At 42.4% G+C, this 20,556-nt stretch overlaps 15 non-coding genes across 15 annotated transcripts; all 15 read right to left on the bottom strand.

Moving 5' to 3' along the window:
- Positions 1 to 658: 658 nt before the first annotated feature.
- Positions 659 to 730, bottom strand: trnap-ugg (transfer RNA proline (anticodon UGG)). The gene has a single exon. It is a non-coding gene; the product is annotated as a tRNA-Pro (tRNA).
- A 1,331-nt stretch (positions 731 to 2,061) lies between these two features.
- Positions 2,062 to 2,133, bottom strand: trnap-ugg (transfer RNA proline (anticodon UGG)). Its single transcript has one exon. It is a non-coding gene; the product is annotated as a tRNA-Pro (tRNA).
- Positions 2,134 to 3,464: 1,331 nt separating this feature from the next.
- trnap-ugg (transfer RNA proline (anticodon UGG)) lies at positions 3,465 to 3,536 on the bottom strand. Its single transcript has one exon. It is a non-coding gene; the product is annotated as a tRNA-Pro (tRNA).
- Positions 3,537 to 4,867: 1,331 nt separating this feature from the next.
- On the bottom strand, positions 4,868 to 4,939 carry trnap-ugg (transfer RNA proline (anticodon UGG)). The gene has a single exon. It is a non-coding gene; the product is annotated as a tRNA-Pro (tRNA).
- Positions 4,940 to 5,959: 1,020 nt separating this feature from the next.
- trnap-cgg (transfer RNA proline (anticodon CGG)) lies at positions 5,960 to 6,031 on the bottom strand. The gene has a single exon. It is a non-coding gene; the product is annotated as a tRNA-Pro (tRNA).
- Positions 6,032 to 7,368: 1,337 nt separating this feature from the next.
- trnap-cgg (transfer RNA proline (anticodon CGG)) lies at positions 7,369 to 7,440 on the bottom strand. The gene has a single exon. It is a non-coding gene; the product is annotated as a tRNA-Pro (tRNA).
- Positions 7,441 to 8,776: 1,336 nt separating this feature from the next.
- Positions 8,777 to 8,848, bottom strand: trnap-cgg (transfer RNA proline (anticodon CGG)). Its single transcript has one exon. It is a non-coding gene; the product is annotated as a tRNA-Pro (tRNA).
- Positions 8,849 to 10,184: 1,336 nt separating this feature from the next.
- trnap-cgg (transfer RNA proline (anticodon CGG)) lies at positions 10,185 to 10,256 on the bottom strand. The gene has a single exon. It is a non-coding gene; the product is annotated as a tRNA-Pro (tRNA).
- Positions 10,257 to 11,592: 1,336 nt separating this feature from the next.
- trnap-cgg (transfer RNA proline (anticodon CGG)) lies at positions 11,593 to 11,664 on the bottom strand. Its single transcript has one exon. It is a non-coding gene; the product is annotated as a tRNA-Pro (tRNA).
- Positions 11,665 to 13,000: 1,336 nt separating this feature from the next.
- On the bottom strand, positions 13,001 to 13,072 carry trnap-cgg (transfer RNA proline (anticodon CGG)). The gene has a single exon. It is a non-coding gene; the product is annotated as a tRNA-Pro (tRNA).
- A 1,336-nt stretch (positions 13,073 to 14,408) lies between these two features.
- Positions 14,409 to 14,480, bottom strand: trnap-cgg (transfer RNA proline (anticodon CGG)). Its single transcript has one exon. It is a non-coding gene; the product is annotated as a tRNA-Pro (tRNA).
- Positions 14,481 to 15,816: 1,336 nt separating this feature from the next.
- trnap-cgg (transfer RNA proline (anticodon CGG)) lies at positions 15,817 to 15,888 on the bottom strand. Its single transcript has one exon. It is a non-coding gene; the product is annotated as a tRNA-Pro (tRNA).
- Positions 15,889 to 17,224: 1,336 nt separating this feature from the next.
- trnap-cgg (transfer RNA proline (anticodon CGG)) lies at positions 17,225 to 17,296 on the bottom strand. Its single transcript has one exon. It is a non-coding gene; the product is annotated as a tRNA-Pro (tRNA).
- Positions 17,297 to 18,632: 1,336 nt separating this feature from the next.
- trnap-cgg (transfer RNA proline (anticodon CGG)) lies at positions 18,633 to 18,704 on the bottom strand. The gene has a single exon. It is a non-coding gene; the product is annotated as a tRNA-Pro (tRNA).
- A 1,336-nt stretch (positions 18,705 to 20,040) lies between these two features.
- On the bottom strand, positions 20,041 to 20,112 carry trnap-cgg (transfer RNA proline (anticodon CGG)). The gene has a single exon. It is a non-coding gene; the product is annotated as a tRNA-Pro (tRNA).
- Between the last annotated feature and the right edge of the window lie 444 nt (positions 20,113 to 20,556).

Genomic DNA, 20,556 nt, shown 5'->3' with positions numbered 1-20,556 from the left:
CTCGTCTGAAGTCGGAACCCTTTATCTGCCAACTTCTGTTTGTAGAATCCCAAATCTTTGGCCTCCAAACTAATGTGACCCCACTTGTCACAATGTTCTCAGTTTTGCCCTACGTTCCCCACAAGTGTCACGGGACTAATCTGTAGGTAACAGGTACTGATTAAAATAATAGATTTTTTAACCAGGGACCTCTCTCACCCTAAGCCATAATAGTACAACTACACCAACGATCCGTTTGGTCAAAGAATTTTCACTTTCCACAAAAATGACGGTCAGGATATGAATCGATGTCTCCATGTTGCTTCAGAGATTCAAATAGCATTGGTGGTATAGTGGTGAGCATAGCTGCCTTCCAAGTAGTTGACCCGGGTTTGATTCCTGGCCAATGCAGAGCATGAGATATTGGCTAGTTTTAGGGGCTGGGTGTCATTTCAAGTGTATTACATTGGAATCAATATTCGTGGAAGTCAGATTTGCTCTTACTTTTTGCAATTTTTTCTAAATGTAGTGAGTTATTGAGCCAACTAGTGAATATCACAATAGATACGCAGTCCATCGCCTAAACCATTCAGCCACCTCGTCCTGCGCCCAAGAGGTGGCTGTTTGCAACCAGTGGCCAGAGATTTGCCTGTCTGAGCTTGTTAAAAGATCTGCAAAAGGGCTCATCCGGGATTTGAACCCGGGACCTCTCGCACCCAAAGCGAGAATCATACCCCTAGACCAACGAGCCTTAGACAAGAATAAAATTGTTTTTCTTTCTGCGGCAATGACAATGAGGATATAAATTGTTCTTGTCCATGGTGCTTGGAAAGATTGATCCTCATGTGAGTGTTTGTGCTATACTTGTGAGCATAGCAGTCTTCCAAACTGTTGACCAGGCTTCAGTTCAAATCTTTTGTATTTCATCTGCTGTGTCTTTCACACTCTGTCTTCTTAAGCCGCGACAGCAAACTGATGATGACTGTTGACAAATGAATATTGAGCAAATGAGTCAATTAATATTTTAAAAGAGAAAATGAAAAAATTAAACTTCAAAAAGAATGGAGCTCATTTATTTTGAGTTGATTGATGCATCAGTACGTGAATCAAAGTAAACGAACGTAAAAAATACCCATTCAAATCGATCAGTTTTCAACTAGAGAGATTGAAACGCGTCGTATCTGTCTCAAGCCTCCATAACTGTTTATGTTACACCTCCACATCTGCAATGAAAGGTGGTGGAGCTAGAGCGGTGTTAGTCAAACCATGAGACATACGTATAATCGGTCCTCTCACAAAAACATATGTAGCTTCTGAACCGTTTGACCTACAACATCGTATGACCACTCCCTGGAAAGGGGAGACCCTCACGAACACGGTGGTGTTCTCAATTCGCCTCTACGTCCCCCACAAGTGTCAGGGGACTCGTCTGAAGTCGGAACCCTTTATCTGCCAACTTCTGTTTGTAGAATCCCAAATCTTTGGCCTCCAAACTAATGTGACCCCACTTGTCACAATGTTCTCAGTTTTGCCCTACGTTCCCCACAAGTGTCACGGGACTAATCTGTAGGTAACAGGTACTGATTAAAATAATAGATTTTTTAACCAGGGACCTCTCTCACCCTAAGCCATAATAGTACAACTACACCAACGATCCGTTTGGTCAAAGAATTTTCACTTTCCACAAAAATGACGGTCAGGATATGAATCGATGTCTCCATGTTGCTTCAGAGATTCAAATAGCATTGGTGGTATAGTGGTGAGCATAGCTGCCTTCCAAGTAGTTGACCCGGGTTTGATTCCTGGCCAATGCAGAGCATGAGATATTGGCTAGTTTTAGGGGCTGGGTGTCATTTCAAGTGTATTACATTGGAATCAATATTCGTGGAAGTCAGATTTGCTCTTACTTTTTGCAATTTTTTCTAAATGTAGTGAGTTATTGAGCCAACTAGTGAATATCACAATAGATACGCAGTCCATCGCCTAAACCATTCAGCCACCTCGTCCTGCGCCCAAGAGGTGGCTGTTTGCAACCAGTGGCCAGAGATTTGCCTGTCTGAGCTTGTTAAAAGATCTGCAAAAGGGCTCATCCGGGATTTGAACCCGGGACCTCTCGCACCCAAAGCGAGAATCATACCCCTAGACCAACGAGCCTTAGACAAGAATAAAATTGTTTTTCTTTCTGCGGCAATGACAATGAGGATATAAATTGTTCTTGTCCATGGTGCTTGGAAAGATTGATCCTCATGTGAGTGTTTGTGCTATACTTGTGAGCATAGCAGTCTTCCAAACTGTTGACCAGGCTTCAGTTCAAATCTTTTGTATTTCATCTGCTGTGTCTTTCACACTCTGTCTTCTTAAGCCGCGACAGCAAACTGATGATGACTGTTGACAAATGAATATTGAGCAAATGAGTCAATTAATATTTTAAAAGAGAAAATGAAAAAATTAAACTTCAAAAAGAATGGAGCTCATTTATTTTGAGTTGATTGATGCATCAGTACGTGAATCAAAGTAAACGAACGTAAAAAATACCCATTCAAATCGATCAGTTTTCAACTAGAGAGATTGAAACGCGTCGTATCTGTCTCAAGCCTCCATAACTGTTTATGTTACACCTCCACATCTGCAATGAAAGGTGGTGGAGCTAGAGCGGTGTTAGTCAAACCATGAGACATACGTATAATCGGTCCTCTCACAAAAACATATGTAGCTTCTGAACCGTTTGACCTACAACATCGTATGACCACTCCCTGGAAAGGGGAGACCCTCACGAACACGGTGGTGTTCTCAATTCGCCTCTACGTCCCCCACAAGTGTCAGGGGACTCGTCTGAAGTCGGAACCCTTTATCTGCCAACTTCTGTTTGTAGAATCCCAAATCTTTGGCCTCCAAACTAATGTGACCCCACTTGTCACAATGTTCTCAGTTTTGCCCTACGTTCCCCACAAGTGTCACGGGACTAATCTGTAGGTAACAGGTACTGATTAAAATAATAGATTTTTTAACCAGGGACCTCTCTCACCCTAAGCCATAATAGTACAACTACACCAACGATCCGTTTGGTCAAAGAATTTTCACTTTCCACAAAAATGACGGTCAGGATATGAATCGATGTCTCCATGTTGCTTCAGAGATTCAAATAGCATTGGTGGTATAGTGGTGAGCATAGCTGCCTTCCAAGTAGTTGACCCGGGTTTGATTCCTGGCCAATGCAGAGCATGAGATATTGGCTAGTTTTAGGGGCTGGGTGTCATTTCAAGTGTATTACATTGGAATCAATATTCGTGGAAGTCAGATTTGCTCTTACTTTTTGCAATTTTTTCTAAATGTAGTGAGTTATTGAGCCAACTAGTGAATATCACAATAGATACGCAGTCCATCGCCTAAACCATTCAGCCACCTCGTCCTGCGCCCAAGAGGTGGCTGTTTGCAACCAGTGGCCAGAGATTTGCCTGTCTGAGCTTGTTAAAAGATCTGCAAAAGGGCTCATCCGGGATTTGAACCCGGGACCTCTCGCACCCAAAGCGAGAATCATACCCCTAGACCAACGAGCCTTAGACAAGAATAAAATTGTTTTTCTTTCTGCGGCAATGACAATGAGGATATAAATTGTTCTTGTCCATGGTGCTTGGAAAGATTGATCCTCATGTGAGTGTTTGTGCTATACTTGTGAGCATAGCAGTCTTCCAAACTGTTGACCAGGCTTCAGTTCAAATCTTTTGTATTTCATCTGCTGTGTCTTTCACACTCTGTCTTCTTAAGCCGCGACAGCAAACTGATGATGACTGTTGACAAATGAATATTGAGCAAATGAGTCAATTAATATTTTAAAAGAGAAAATGAAAAAATTAAACTTCAAAAAGAATGGAGCTCATTTATTTTGAGTTGATTGATGCATCAGTACGTGAATCAAAGTAAACGAACGTAAAAAATACCCATTCAAATCGATCAGTTTTCAACTAGAGAGATTGAAACGCGTCGTATCTGTCTCAAGCCTCCATAACTGTTTATGTTACACCTCCACATCTGCAATGAAAGGTGGTGGAGCTAGAGCGGTGTTAGTCAAACCATGAGACATACGTATAATCGGTCCTCTCACAAAAACATATGTAGCTTCTGAACCGTTTGACCTACAACATCGTATGACCACTCCCTGGAAAGGGGAGACCCTCACGAACACGGTGGTGTTCTCAATTCGCCTCTACGTCCCCCACAAGTGTCAGGGGACTCGTCTGAAGTCGGAACCCTTTATCTGCCAACTTCTGTTTGTAGAATCCCAAATCTTTGGCCTCCAAACTAATGTGACCCCACTTGTCACAATGTTCTCAGTTTTGCCCTACGTTCCCCACAAGTGTCACGGGACTAATCTGTAGGTAACAGGTACTGATTAAAATAATAGATTTTTTAACCAGGGACCTCTCTCACCCTAAGCCATAATAGTACAACTACACCAACGATCCGTTTGGTCAAAGAATTTTCACTTTCCACAAAAATGACGGTCAGGATATGAATCGATGTCTCCATGTTGCTTCAGAGATTCAAATAGCATTGGTGGTATAGTGGTGAGCATAGCTGCCTTCCAAGTAGTTGACCCGGGTTTGATTCCTGGCCAATGCAGAGCATGAGATATTGGCTAGTTTTAGGGGCTGGGTGTCATTTCAAGTGTATTACATTGGAATCAATATTCGTGGAAGTCAGATTTGCTCTTACTTTTTGCAATTTTTTCTAAATGTAGTGAGTTATTGAGCCAACTAGTGAATATCACAATAGATACGCAGTCCATCGCCTAAACCATTCAGCCACCTCGTCCTGCGCCCAAGAGGTGGCTGTTTGCAACCAGTGGCCAGAGATTTGCCTGTCTGAGCTTGTTAAAAGATCTGCAAAAGGGCTCATCCGGGATTTGAACCCGGGACCTCTCGCACCCAAAGCGAGAATCATACCCCTAGACCAACGAGCCTTAGACAAGAATAAAATTGTTTTTCTTTCTGCGGCAATGACAATGAGGATATAAATTGTTCTTGTCCATGGTGCTTGGAAAGATTGATCCTCATGTGAGTGTTTGTGCTATACTTGTGAGCATAGCAGTCTTCCAAACTGTTGACCAGGCTTCAGTTCAAATCTTTTGTATTTCATCTGCTGTGTCTTTCACACTCTGTCTTCTTAAGCCGCGACAGCAAACTGATGATGACTGTTGACAAATGAATATTGAGCAAATGAGTCAATTAATATTTTAAAAGAGAAAATGAAAAAATTAAACTTCAAAAAGAATGGAGCTCATTTATTTTGAGTTGATTGATGCATCAGTACGTGAATCAAAGTAAACGAACGTAAAAAATACCCATTCAAATCGATCAGTTTTCAACTAGAGAGATTGAAACGCGTCGTATCTGTCTCAAGCCTCCATAACTGTTTATGTTACACCTCCACATCTGCAATGAAAGGTGGTGGAGCTAGAGCGGTGTTAGTCAAACCATGAGACATACGTATAATCGGTCCTCTCACAAAAACAATATGTAGCTTCTGAACCGTTTGACCTACAACATCGTATGACCACTCCCTGGAAAGGGGAGACCCTCACGAACACGGTGGTGTTCTCAATTCGCCTCTACGTCCCCCACAAGTGTCAGGGGACTCGTCTGAAGTCGGAACCCTTTATCTGCCAACTTCTGTTTGTAGAATCCCAAATCTTTGGCCTCCAAACTAATGTGACCCCACTTGTCACAATGTTCTCAGTTTTGCCCTACGTTCCCCACAAGTGTCACGGGACTAATCTGTAGGTAACAGGTACTGATTTGCTCTTACTTCTTTGCAGGTTTTCTAAATGTAGTGTGTTATTGAGCCAACTAGTGAATATCACAATAGATATGGAGTCCATCGCCTAAACCATTCAGCCACCTCGTCCTGCGCCCAAGAGGTGGCTGTTTGCAACCAGTGGCCAGAGATTTGCCTGTCTGAGCTTGTTAAAAGATCTGCAAAAGGGCTCATCCGGGATTTGAACCCGGGACCTCTCGCACCCGAAGCGAGAATCATACCCCTAGACCAACGAGCCTTACACAAGAATAAAATTGTTTTTCTTTCTGCGGCAATGACAATGAGGATATCAATTGTTCTTGTCCATGGTGCTTGGAAAGATTGATCCTCATGTGAGTGTTTGTGCTATACTTGTGAGCATAGCAGTCTTCCAAACTGTTGACCAGGCTTCAGTTCAAATCTTTTGTATTTCATCTGCTGTGTCTTTCACACTCTGTCTTCTTAAGCCGCGACAGCAAACTGATGATGAGTGTTGACAAATGAATATTGAGCAAATGAGGTCAATTAATATTTTAAAAGAGAAAATGAAAAAATTAAACTTCAAAAAGAATGGAGCTCATTTATTTTGAGTCGATTGATGCATCAGTACGTGAATCAAAGTAAACGAACGTAAAAAATACCCATTCAAATCGATCAGTTTTCAACTAGAGAGATTGAAACGCGTCGTATCTGTCTCAAGCCTCCATAACTGTTTATGTTACACCTCCACATCTGCAATGAAAGGTGGTGGAGCTAGAGAGGTGTTAGTCAAACCATGAGATATACCTATAATCGGTCCTCTCACAAAAACATATGTAGCTTCTGAACCGTTTGACCTACAACATCGTATGACCACTCCCTGGAAAGGGGAGACCCTCACGAACACGGTGGTGTTCTCAATTCGTCTCTACGTCCCCCACAAGTGTCAGGGGACTCGTCTGAAGTCGGAACCCTTTATGTGCCAACTTCTGTTTGTAGAATCCCAAATCTTTGGCCTCCAAACTAATGTGACCCCACTTGTCACAATGTTCTCAGTTTTGCCCTACGTTCCCCACAAGTGTCACGGGACTAATCTGATGGTAACAGGTACTGATTAAAACAATTGATTTTTTAACCAGGGACCTCTCTCACCCTAAGCCATAATAGTACAACTATACCAACGATCCGTTTGGTCAAAGAATTTTCACTTTCCACAAAAATGACGGTCAGGATATGAATCGATGTCTCCATGTTGCTTCAGAGATTCAAATAGCATTGGTGGTATAGTGGTGAGCATAGCTGCCTTCCAAGCAGTTGACCCGGGTTTGATTCCCAGCCAATGCAGAGCATGAGATATTGGCTAGTTTTAGGGGCTGGGTGTCATTTCAAGTGTATTACATTGGAATCAATGTCCTTGTTCGTGGAAGTCAGATTTGCTCTTACTTCTTGCAGGTTTTCTAAATGTAGTGTGTTATTGAGCCAACTAGTGAATATCACAATAGATATGGAGTCCATCGCCTAAACCATTCAGCCACCTCGTCCTGCGCCCAAGAGGTGGCTGTTTGCAACCAGTGGCCAGAGATTTGCCTGTCTGAGCTTGTTAAAAGATCTGCAAAAGGGCTCATCCGGGATTTGAACCCGGGACCTCTCGCACCCGAAGCGAGAATCATACCCCTAGACCAACGAGCCTTACACAAGAATAAAATTGTTTTTCTTTCTGCGGCAATGACAATGAGGATATCAATTGTTCTTGTCCATGGTGCTTGGAAAGATTGAACCTCATGTGAGTGTTTGTGCTATACTTTTGAGCATAGCAGTCTTCCAAACTGTTGACCAGGCTTCAGTTCAAATCTTTTGTATTTCATCTGCTGTGTCTTTCACACTCTGTCTTCTTAAGCCGCGACAGCAAACTGATGATGAGTGTTGACAAATGAATATTGAGCAAATGAGGTCAATTAATATTTTAAAAGAGAAAATGAAAAAATAAAACTTCAAAAAGAATGGAGCTCATTTATTTTGAGTCAATTGATGCATCAGTACGTGAATCAAAGTAAACGAACGTAAAAAATACCCATTCAAATCGATCAGTTTTCAACTAGAGAGATTGAAACGCGTCGTATCTGTCTCAAGCCTCCATAACTGTTTATGTTACACCTCCACATCTGCAATGAAAGGTGGTGGAGCTAGAGAGGTGTTAGTCAAACCATGAGACATACCTATAATCGGTCCTCTCACAAAACAATTGTAGCTTCTGAACCGTTTGACCTACAACATCGTATGACCACTCCCTGGAAAGGGGAGACCCTCACGAACACGGTGGTGTTCTCAATTCGTCTCTACGTCCCCCACAAGTGTCAGGGGACTCGTCTGAAGTCGGAACCCTTTATGTGCCAACTTCTGTTTGTAGAATCCCAAATCTTTGGCCTCCAAACTAATGTGACCCCACTTGTCACAATGTTCTCAGTTTTGCCCTACGTTCCCCACAAGTGTCACGGGACTAATCTGATGGTAACAGGTACTGATTAAAACAATTGATTTTTTAACCAGGGACCTCTCTCACCCTAAGCCATAATAGTACAACTATACCAACGATCCGTTTGGTCAAAGAATTTTCACTTTCCACAAAAATGACGGTCAGGATATGAATCGATGTCTCCATGTTGCTTCAGAGCTTCAAATAGCATTGGTGGTATAGTGGTGAGCATAGCTGCCTTCCAAGCAGTTGACCCGGGTTTGATTCCCAGCCAATGCAGAGCATGAGATATTGGCTAGTTTTAGGGGCTGGGTGTCATTTCAAGTGTATTACATTGGAATCAATGTCCTTGTTCGTGGAAGTCAGATTTGCTCTTACTTCTTGCAGGTTTTCTAAATGTAGTGTGTTATTGAGCCAACTAGTGAATATCACAATAGATATGGAGTCCATCGCCTAAACCATTCAGCCACCTCGTCCTGCGCCCAAGAGGTGGCTGTTTGCAACCAGTGGCCAGAGATTTGCCTGTCTGAGCTTGTTAAAAGATCTGCAAAAGGGCTCATCCGGGATTTGAACCCGGGACCTCTCGCACCCGAAGCGAGAATCATACCCCTAGACCAACGAGCCTTACACAAGAATAAAATTGTTTTTCTTTCTGCGGCAATGACAATGAGGATATCAATTGTTCTTGTCCATGGTGCTTGGAAAGATTGAACCTCATGTGAGTGTTTGTGCTATACTTTTGAGCATAGCAGTCTTCCAAACTGTTGACCAGGCTTCAGTTCAAATCTTTTGTATTTCATCTGCTGTGTCTTTCACACTCTGTCTTCTTAAGCCGCGACAGCAAACTGATGATGAGTGTTGACAAATGAATATTGAGCAAATGAGGTCAATTAATATTTTAAAAGAGAAAATGAAAAAATAAAACTTCAAAAAGAATGGAGCTCATTTATTTTGAGTCAATTGATGCATCAGTACGTGAATCAAAGTAAACGAACGTAAAAAATACCCATTCAAATCGATCAGTTTTCAACTAGAGAGATTGAAACGCGTCGTATCTGTCTCAAGCCTCCATAACTGTTTATGTTACACCTCCACATCTGCAATGAAAGGTGGTGGAGCTAGAGAGGTGTTAGTCAAACCATGAGACATACCTATAATCGGTCCTCTCACAAAACAATTGTAGCTTCTGAACCGTTTGACCTACAACATCGTATGACCACTCCCTGGAAAGGGGAGACCCTCACGAACACGGTGGTGTTCTCAATTCGTCTCTACGTCCCCCACAAGTGTCAGGGGACTCGTCTGAAGTCGGAACCCTTTATGTGCCAACTTCTGTTTGTAGAATCCCAAATCTTTGGCCTCCAAACTAATGTGACCCCACTTGTCACAATGTTCTCAGTTTTGCCCTACGTTCCCCACAAGTGTCACGGGACTAATCTGATGGTAACAGGTACTGATTAAAACAATTGATTTTTTAACCAGGGACCTCTCTCACCCTAAGCCATAATAGTACAACTATACCAACGATCCGTTTGGTCAAAGAATTTTCACTTTCCACAAAAATGACGGTCAGGATATGAATCGATGTCTCCATGTTGCTTCAGAGCTTCAAATAGCATTGGTGGTATAGTGGTGAGCATAGCTGCCTTCCAAGCAGTTGACCCGGGTTTGATTCCCAGCCAATGCAGAGCATGAGATATTGGCTAGTTTTAGGGGCTGGGTGTCATTTCAAGTGTATTACATTGGAATCAATGTCCTTGTTCGTGGAAGTCAGATTTGCTCTTACTTCTTGCAGGTTTTCTAAATGTAGTGTGTTATTGAGCCAACTAGTGAATATCACAATAGATATGGAGTCCATCGCCTAAACCATTCAGCCACCTCGTCCTGCGCCCAAGAGGTGGCTGTTTGCAACCAGTGGCCAGAGATTTGCCTGTCTGAGCTTGTTAAAAGATCTGCAAAAGGGCTCATCCGGGATTTGAACCCGGGACCTCTCGCACCCGAAGCGAGAATCATACCCCTAGACCAACGAGCCTTACACAAGAATAAAATTGTTTTTCTTTCTGCGGCAATGACAATGAGGATATCAATTGTTCTTGTCCATGGTGCTTGGAAAGATTGAACCTCATGTGAGTGTTTGTGCTATACTTTTGAGCATAGCAGTCTTCCAAACTGTTGACCAGGCTTCAGTTCAAATCTTTTGTATTTCATCTGCTGTGTCTTTCACACTCTGTCTTCTTAAGCCGCGACAGCAAACTGATGATGAGTGTTGACAAATGAATATTGAGCAAATGAGGTCAATTAATATTTTAAAAGAGAAAATGAAAAAATAAAACTTCAAAAAGAATGGAGCTCATTTATTTTGAGTCAATTGATGCATCAGTACGTGAATCAAAGTAAACGAACGTAAAAAATACCCATTCAAATCGATCAGTTTTCAACTAGAGAGATTGAAACGCGTCGTATCTGTCTCAAGCCTCCATAACTGTTTATGTTACACCTCCACATCTGCAATGAAAGGTGGTGGAGCTAGAGAGGTGTTAGTCAAACCATGAGACATACCTATAATCGGTCCTCTCACAAAACAATTGTAGCTTCTGAACCGTTTGACCTACAACATCGTATGACCACTCCCTGGAAAGGGGAGACCCTCACGAACACGGTGGTGTTCTCAATTCGTCTCTACGTCCCCCACAAGTGTCAGGGGACTCGTCTGAAGTCGGAACCCTTTATGTGCCAACTTCTGTTTGTAGAATCCCAAATCTTTGGCCTCCAAACTAATGTGACCCCACTTGTCACAATGTTCTCAGTTTTGCCCTACGTTCCCCACAAGTGTCACGGGACTAATCTGATGGTAACAGGTACTGATTAAAACAATTGATTTTTTAACCAGGGACCTCTCTCACCCTAAGCCATAATAGTACAACTATACCAACGATCCGTTTGGTCAAAGAATTTTCACTTTCCACAAAAATGACGGTCAGGATATGAATCGATGTCTCCATGTTGCTTCAGAGCTTCAAATAGCATTGGTGGTATAGTGGTGAGCATAGCTGCCTTCCAAGCAGTTGACCCGGGTTTGATTCCCAGCCAATGCAGAGCATGAGATATTGGCTAGTTTTAGGGGCTGGGTGTCATTTCAAGTGTATTACATTGGAATCAATGTCCTTGTTCGTGGAAGTCAGATTTGCTCTTACTTCTTGCAGGTTTTCTAAATGTAGTGTGTTATTGAGCCAACTAGTGAATATCACAATAGATATGGAGTCCATCGCCTAAACCATTCAGCCACCTCGTCCTGCGCCCAAGAGGTGGCTGTTTGCAACCAGTGGCCAGAGATTTGCCTGTCTGAGCTTGTTAAAAGATCTGCAAAAGGGCTCATCCGGGATTTGAACCCGGGACCTCTCGCACCCGAAGCGAGAATCATACCCCTAGACCAACGAGCCTTACACAAGAATAAAATTGTTTTTCTTTCTGCGGCAATGACAATGAGGATATCAATTGTTCTTGTCCATGGTGCTTGGAAAGATTGAACCTCATGTGAGTGTTTGTGCTATACTTTTGAGCATAGCAGTCTTCCAAACTGTTGACCAGGCTTCAGTTCAAATCTTTTGTATTTCATCTGCTGTGTCTTTCACACTCTGTCTTCTTAAGCCGCGACAGCAAACTGATGATGAGTGTTGACAAATGAATATTGAGCAAATGAGGTCAATTAATATTTTAAAAGAGAAAATGAAAAAATAAAACTTCAAAAAGAATGGAGCTCATTTATTTTGAGTCAATTGATGCATCAGTACGTGAATCAAAGTAAACGAACGTAAAAAATACCCATTCAAATCGATCAGTTTTCAACTAGAGAGATTGAAACGCGTCGTATCTGTCTCAAGCCTCCATAACTGTTTATGTTACACCTCCACATCTGCAATGAAAGGTGGTGGAGCTAGAGAGGTGTTAGTCAAACCATGAGACATACCTATAATCGGTCCTCTCACAAAACAATTGTAGCTTCTGAACCGTTTGACCTACAACATCGTATGACCACTCCCTGGAAAGGGGAGACCCTCACGAACACGGTGGTGTTCTCAATTCGTCTCTACGTCCCCCACAAGTGTCAGGGGACTCGTCTGAAGTCGGAACCCTTTATGTGCCAACTTCTGTTTGTAGAATCCCAAATCTTTGGCCTCCAAACTAATGTGACCCCACTTGTCACAATGTTCTCAGTTTTGCCCTACGTTCCCCACAAGTGTCACGGGACTAATCTGATGGTAACAGGTACTGATTAAAACAATTGATTTTTTAACCAGGGACCTCTCTCACCCTAAGCCATAATAGTACAACTATACCAACGATCCGTTTGGTCAAAGAATTTTCACTTTCCACAAAAATGACGGTCAGGATATGAATCGATGTCTCCATGTTGCTTCAGAGCTTCAAATAGCATTGGTGGTATAGTGGTGAGCATAGCTGCCTTCCAAGCAGTTGACCCGGGTTTGATTCCCAGCCAATGCAGAGCATGAGATATTGGCTAGTTTTAGGGGCTGGGTGTCATTTCAAGTGTATTACATTGGAATCAATGTCCTTGTTCGTGGAAGTCAGATTTGCTCTTACTTCTTGCAGGTTTTCTAAATGTAGTGTGTTATTGAGCCAACTAGTGAATATCACAATAGATATGGAGTCCATCGCCTAAACCATTCAGCCACCTCGTCCTGCGCCCAAGAGGTGGCTGTTTGCAACCAGTGGCCAGAGATTTGCCTGTCTGAGCTTGTTAAAAGATCTGCAAAAGGGCTCATCCGGGATTTGAACCCGGGACCTCTCGCACCCGAAGCGAGAATCATACCCCTAGACCAACGAGCCTTACACAAGAATAAAATTGTTTTTCTTTCTGCGGCAATGACAATGAGGATATCAATTGTTCTTGTCCATGGTGCTTGGAAAGATTGAACCTCATGTGAGTGTTTGTGCTATACTTTTGAGCATAGCAGTCTTCCAAACTGTTGACCAGGCTTCAGTTCAAATCTTTTGTATTTCATCTGCTGTGTCTTTCACACTCTGTCTTCTTAAGCCGCGACAGCAAACTGATGATGAGTGTTGACAAATGAATATTGAGCAAATGAGGTCAATTAATATTTTAAAAGAGAAAATGAAAAAATAAAACTTCAAAAAGAATGGAGCTCATTTATTTTGAGTCAATTGATGCATCAGTACGTGAATCAAAGTAAACGAACGTAAAAAATACCCATTCAAATCGATCAGTTTTCAACTAGAGAGATTGAAACGCGTCGTATCTGTCTCAAGCCTCCATAACTGTTTATGTTACACCTCCACATCTGCAATGAAAGGTGGTGGAGCTAGAGAGGTGTTAGTCAAACCATGAGACATACCTATAATCGGTCCTCTCACAAAACAATTGTAGCTTCTGAACCGTTTGACCTACAACATCGTATGACCACTCCCTGGAAAGGGGAGACCCTCACGAACACGGTGGTGTTCTCAATTCGTCTCTACGTCCCCCACAAGTGTCAGGGGACTCGTCTGAAGTCGGAACCCTTTATGTGCCAACTTCTGTTTGTAGAATCCCAAATCTTTGGCCTCCAAACTAATGTGACCCCACTTGTCACAATGTTCTCAGTTTTGCCCTACGTTCCCCACAAGTGTCACGGGACTAATCTGATGGTAACAGGTACTGATTAAAACAATTGATTTTTTAACCAGGGACCTCTCTCACCCTAAGCCATAATAGTACAACTATACCAACGATCCGTTTGGTCAAAGAATTTTCACTTTCCACAAAAATGACGGTCAGGATATGAATCGATGTCTCCATGTTGCTTCAGAGCTTCAAATAGCATTGGTGGTATAGTGGTGAGCATAGCTGCCTTCCAAGCAGTTGACCCGGGTTTGATTCCCAGCCAATGCAGAGCATGAGATATTGGCTAGTTTTAGGGGCTGGGTGTCATTTCAAGTGTATTACATTGGAATCAATGTCCTTGTTCGTGGAAGTCAGATTTGCTCTTACTTCTTGCAGGTTTTCTAAATGTAGTGTGTTATTGAGCCAACTAGTGAATATCACAATAGATATGGAGTCCATCGCCTAAACCATTCAGCCACCTCGTCCTGCGCCCAAGAGGTGGCTGTTTGCAACCAGTGGCCAGAGATTTGCCTGTCTGAGCTTGTTAAAAGATCTGCAAAAGGGCTCATCCGGGATTTGAACCCGGGACCTCTCGCACCCGAAGCGAGAATCATACCCCTAGACCAACGAGCCTTACACAAGAATAAAATTGTTTTTCTTTCTGCGGCAATGACAATGAGGATATCAATTGTTCTTGTCCATGGTGCTTGGAAAGATTGAACCTCATGTGAGTGTTTGTGCTATACTTTTGAGCATAGCAGTCTTCCAAACTGTTGACCAGGCTTCAGTTCAAATCTTTTGTATTTCATCTGCTGTGTCTTTCACACTCTGTCTTCTTAAGCCGCGACAGCAAACTGATGATGAGTGTTGACAAATGAATATTGAGCAAATGAGGTCAATTAATATTTTAAAAGAGAAAATGAAAAAATAAAACTTCAAAAAGAATGGAGCTCATTTATTTTGAGTCAATTGATGCATCAGTACGTGAATCAAAGTAAACGAACGTAAAAAATACCCATTCAAATCGATCAGTTTTCAACTAGAGAGATTGAAACGCGTCGTATCTGTCTCAAGCCTCCATAACTGTTTATGTTACACCTCCACATCTGCAATGAAAGGTGGTGGAGCTAGAGAGGTGTTAGTCAAACCATGAGACATACCTATAATCGGTCCTCTCACAAAACAATTGTAGCTTCTGAACCGTTTGACCTACAACATCGTATGACCACTCCCTGGAAAGGGGAGACCCTCACGAACACGGTGGTGTTCTCAATTCGTCTCTACGTCCCCCACAAGTGTCAGGGGACTCGTCTGAAGTCGGAACCCTTTATGTGCCAACTTCTGTTTGTAGAATCCCAAATCTTTGGCCTCCAAACTAATGTGACCCCACTTGTCACAATGTTCTCAGTTTTGCCCTACGTTCCCCACAAGTGTCACGGGACTAATCTGATGGTAACAGGTACTGATTAAAACAATTGATTTTTTAACCAGGGACCTCTCTCACCCTAAGCCATAATAGTACAACTATACCAACGATCCGTTTGGTCAAAGAATTTTCACTTTCCACAAAAATGACGGTCAGGATATGAATCGATGTCTCCATGTTGCTTCAGAGCTTCAAATAGCATTGGTGGTATAGTGGTGAGCATAGCTGCCTTCCAAGCAGTTGACCCGGGTTTGATTCCCAGCCAATGCAGAGCATGAGATATTGGCTAGTTTTAGGGGCTGGGTGTCATTTCAAGTGTATTACATTGGAATCAATGTCCTTGTTCGTGGAAGTCAGATTTGCTCTTACTTCTTGCAGGTTTTCTAAATGTAGTGTGTTATTGAGCCAACTAGTGAATATCACAATAGATATGGAGTCCATCGCCTAAACCATTCAGCCACCTCGTCCTGCGCCCAAGAGGTGGCTGTTTGCAACCAGTGGCCAGAGATTTGCCTGTCTGAGCTTGTTAAAAGATCTGCAAAAGGGCTCATCCGGGATTTGAACCCGGGACCTCTCGCACCCGAAGCGAGAATCATACCCCTAGACCAACGAGCCTTACACAAGAATAAAATTGTTTTTCTTTCTGCGGCAATGACAATGAGGATATCAATTGTTCTTGTCCATGGTGCTTGGAAAGATTGAACCTCATGTGAGTGTTTGTGCTATACTTTTGAGCATAGCAGTCTTCCAAACTGTTGACCAGGCTTCAGTTCAAATCTTTTGTATTTCATCTGCTGTGTCTTTCACACTCTGTCTTCTTAAGCCGCGACAGCAAACTGATGATGAGTGTTGACAAATGAATATTGAGCAAATGAGGTCAATTAATATTTTAAAAGAGAAAATGAAAAAATAAAACTTCAAAAAGAATGGAGCTCATTTATTTTGAGTCAATTGATGCATCAGTACGTGAATCAAAGTAAACGAACGTAAAAAATACCCATTCAAATCGATCAGTTTTCAACTAGAGAGATTGAAACGCGTCGTATCTGTCTCAAGCCTCCATAACTGTTTATGTTACACCTCCACATCTGCAATGAAAGGTGGTGGAGCTAGAGAGGTGTTAGTCAAACCATGAGACATACCTATAATCGGTCCTCTCACAAAACAATTGTAGCTTCTGAACCGTTTGACCTACAACATCGTATGACCACTCCCTGGAAAGGGGAGACCCTCACGAACACGGTGGTGTTCTCAATTCGTCTCTACGTCCCCCACAAGTGTCAGGGGACTCGTCTGAAGTCGGAACCCTTTATGTGCCAACTTCTGTTTGTAGAATCCCAAATCTTTGGCCTCCAAACTAATGTGACCCCACTTGTCACAATGTTCTCAGTTTTGCCCTACGTTCCCCACAAGTGTCACGGGACTAATCTGATGGTAACAGGTACTGATTAAAACAATTGATTTTTTAACCAGGGACCTCTCTCACCCTAAGCCATAATAGTACAACTATACCAACGATCCGTTTGGTCAAAGAATTTTCACTTTCCACAAAAATGACGGTCAGGATATGAATCGATGTCTCCATGTTGCTTCAGAGCTTCAAATAGCATTGGTGGTATAGTGGTGAGCATAGCTGCCTTCCAAGCAGTTGACCCGGGTTTGATTCCCAGCCAATGCAGAGCATGAGATATTGGCTAGTTTTAGGGGCTGGGTGTCATTTCAAGTGTATTACATTGGAATCAATGTCCTTGTTCGTGGAAGTCAGATTTGCTCTTACTTCTTGCAGGTTTTCTAAATGTAGTGTGTTATTGAGCCAACTAGTGAATATCACAATAGATATGGAGTCCATCGCCTAAACCATTCAGCCACCTCGTCCTGCGCCCAAGAGGTGGCTGTTTGCAACCAGTGGCCAGAGATTTGCCTGTCTGAGCTTGTTAAAAGATCTGCAAAAGGGCTCATCCGGGATTTGAACCCGGGACCTCTCGCACCCGAAGCGAGAATCATACCCCTAGACCAACGAGCCTTACACAAGAATAAAATTGTTTTTCTTTCTGCGGCAATGACAATGAGGATATCAATTGTTCTTGTCCATGGTGCTTGGAAAGATTGAACCTCATGTGAGTGTTTGTGCTATACTTTTGAGCATAGCAGTCTTCCAAACTGTTGACCAGGCTTCAGTTCAAATCTTTTGTATTTCATCTGCTGTGTCTTTCACACTCTGTCTTCTTAAGCCGCGACAGCAAACTGATGATGAGTGTTGACAAATGAATATTGAGCAAATGAGGTCAATTAATATTTTAAAAGAGAAAATGAAAAAATAAAACTTCAAAAAGAATGGAGCTCATTTATTTTGAGTCAATTGATGCATCAGTACGTGAATCAAAGTAAACGAACGTAAAAAATACCCATTCAAATCGATCAGTTTTCAACTAGAGAGATTGAAACGCGTCGTATCTGTCTCAAGCCTCCATAACTGTTTATGTTACACCTCCACATCTGCAATGAAAGGTGGTGGAGCTAGAGAGGTGTTAGTCAAACCATGAGACATACCTATAATCGGTCCTCTCACAAAACAATTGTAGCTTCTGAACCGTTTGACCTACAACATCGTATGACCACTCCCTGGAAAGGGGAGACCCTCACGAACACGGTGGTGTTCTCAATTCGTCTCTACGTCCCCCACAAGTGTCAGGGGACTCGTCTGAAGTCGGAACCCTTTATGTGCCAACTTCTGTTTGTAGAATCCCAAATCTTTGGCCTCCAAACTAATGTGACCCCACTTGTCACAATGTTCTCAGTTTTGCCCTACGTTCCCCACAAGTGTCACGGGACTAATCTGATGGTAACAGGTACTGATTAAAACAATTGATTTTTTAACCAGGGACCTCTCTCACCCTAAGCCATAATAGTACAACTATACCAACGATCCGTTTGGTCAAAGAATTTTCACTTTCCACAAAAATGACGGTCAGGATATGAATCGATGTCTCCATGTTGCTTCAGAGCTTCAAATAGCATTGGTGGTATAGTGGTGAGCATAGCTGCCTTCCAAGCAGTTGACCCGGGTTTGATTCCCAGCCAATGCAGAGCATGAGATATTGGCTAGTTTTAGGGGCTGGGTGTCATTTCAAGTGTATTACATTGGAATCAATGTCCTTGTTCGTGGAAGTCAGATTTGCTCTTACTTCTTGCAGGTTTTCTAAATGTAGTGTGTTATTGAGCCAACTAGTGAATATCACAATAGATATGGAGTCCATCGCCTAAACCATTCAGCCACCTCGTCCTGCGCCCAAGAGGTGGCTGTTTGCAACCAGTGGCCAGAGATTTGCCTGTCTGAGCTTGTTAAAAGATCTGCAAAAGGGCTCATCCGGGATTTGAACCCGGGACCTCTCGCACCCGAAGCGAGAATCATACCCCTAGACCAACGAGCCTTACACAAGAATAAAATTGTTTTTCTTTCTGCGGCAATGACAATGAGGATATCAATTGTTCTTGTCCATGGTGCTTGGAAAGATTGAACCTCATGTGAGTGTTTGTGCTATACTTTTGAGCATAGCAGTCTTCCAAACTGTTGACCAGGCTTCAGTTCAAATCTTTTGTATTTCATCTGCTGTGTCTTTCACACTCTGTCTTCTTAAGCCGCGACAGCAAACTGATGATGAGTGTTGACAAATGAATATTGAGCAAATGAGGTCAATTAATATTTTAAAAGAGAAAATGAAAAAATAAAACTTCAAAAAGAATGGAGCTCATTTATTTTGAGTCAATTGATGCATCAGTACGTGAATCAAAGTAAACGAACGTAAAAAATACCCATTCAAATCGATCAGTTTTCAACTAGAGAGATTGAAACGCGTCGTATCTGTCTCAAGCCTCCATAACTGTTTATGTTACACCTCCACATCTGCAATGAAAGGTGGTGGAGCTAGAGAGGTGTTAGTCAAACCATGAGACATACCTATAATCGGTCCTCTCACAAAACAATTGTAGCTTCTGAACCGTTTGACCTACAACATCGTATGACCACTCCCTGGAAAGGGGAGACCCTCACGAACACGGTGGTGTTCTCAATTCGTCTCTACGTCCCCCACAAGTGTCAGGGGACTCGTCTGAAGTCGGAACCCTTTATGTGCCAACTTCTGTTTGTAGAATCCCAAATCTTTGGCCTCCAAACTAATGTGACCCCACTTGTCACAATGTTCTCAGTTTTGCCCTACGTTCCCCACAAGTGTCACGGGACTAATCTGATGGTAACAGGTACTGATTAAAACAATTGATTTTTTAACCAGGGACCTCTCTCACCCTAAGCCATAATAGTACAACTATACCAACGATCCGTTTGGTCAAAGAATTTTCACTTTCCACAAAAATGACGGTCAGGATATGAATCGATGTCTCCATGTTGCTTCAGAGCTTCAAATAGCATTGGTGGTATAGTGGTGAGCATAGCTGCCTTCCAAGCAGTTGACCCGGGTTTGATTCCCAGCCAATGCAGAGCATGAGATATTGGCTAGTTTTAGGGGCTGGGTGTCATTTCAAGTGTATTACATTGGAATCAATGTCCTTGTTCGTGGAAGTCAGATTTGCTCTTACTTCTTGCAGGTTTTCTAAATGTAGTGTGTTATTGAGCCAACTAGTGAATATCACAATAGATATGGAGTCCATCGCCTAAACCATTCAGCCACCTCGTCCTGCGCCCAAGAGGTGGCTGTTTGCAACCAGTGGCCAGAGATTTGCCTGTCTGAGCTTGTTAAAAGATCTGCAAAAGGGCTCATCCGGGATTTGAACCCGGGACCTCTCGCACCCGAAGCGAGAATCATACCCCTAGACCAACGAGCCTTACACAAGAATAAAATTGTTTTTCTTTCTGCGGCAATGACAATGAGGATATCAATTGTTCTTGTCCATGGTGCTTGGAAAGATTGAACCTCATGTGAGTGTTTGTGCTATACTTTTGAGCATAGCAGTCTTCCAAACTGTTGACCAGGCTTCAGTTCAAATCTTTTGTATTTCATCTGCTGTGTCTTTCACACTCTGTCTTCTTAAGCCGCGACAGCAAACTGATGATGAGTGTTGACAAATGAATATTGAGCAAATGAGGTCAATTAATATTTTAAAAGAGAAAATGAAAAAATAAAACTTCAAAAAGAATGGAGCTCATTTATTTTGAGTCAATTGATGCATCAGTACGTGAATCAAAGTAAACGAACGTAAAAAATACCCATTCAAATCGATCAGTTTTCAACTAGAGAGATTGAAACGCGTCGTATCTGTCTCAAGCCT

This window comes from Salmo salar, chromosome 22, assembly GCF_965601325.2.
Source record: "Salmo salar chromosome 22, fSalSal1, whole genome shotgun sequence".
NCBI lineage: Eukaryota > Metazoa > Chordata > Actinopteri > Salmoniformes > Salmonidae > Salmo > Salmo salar.
Note: the sequence above shows the minus strand (reverse complement) of the source record. Positions and strands in the feature narration are given on the sequence as shown.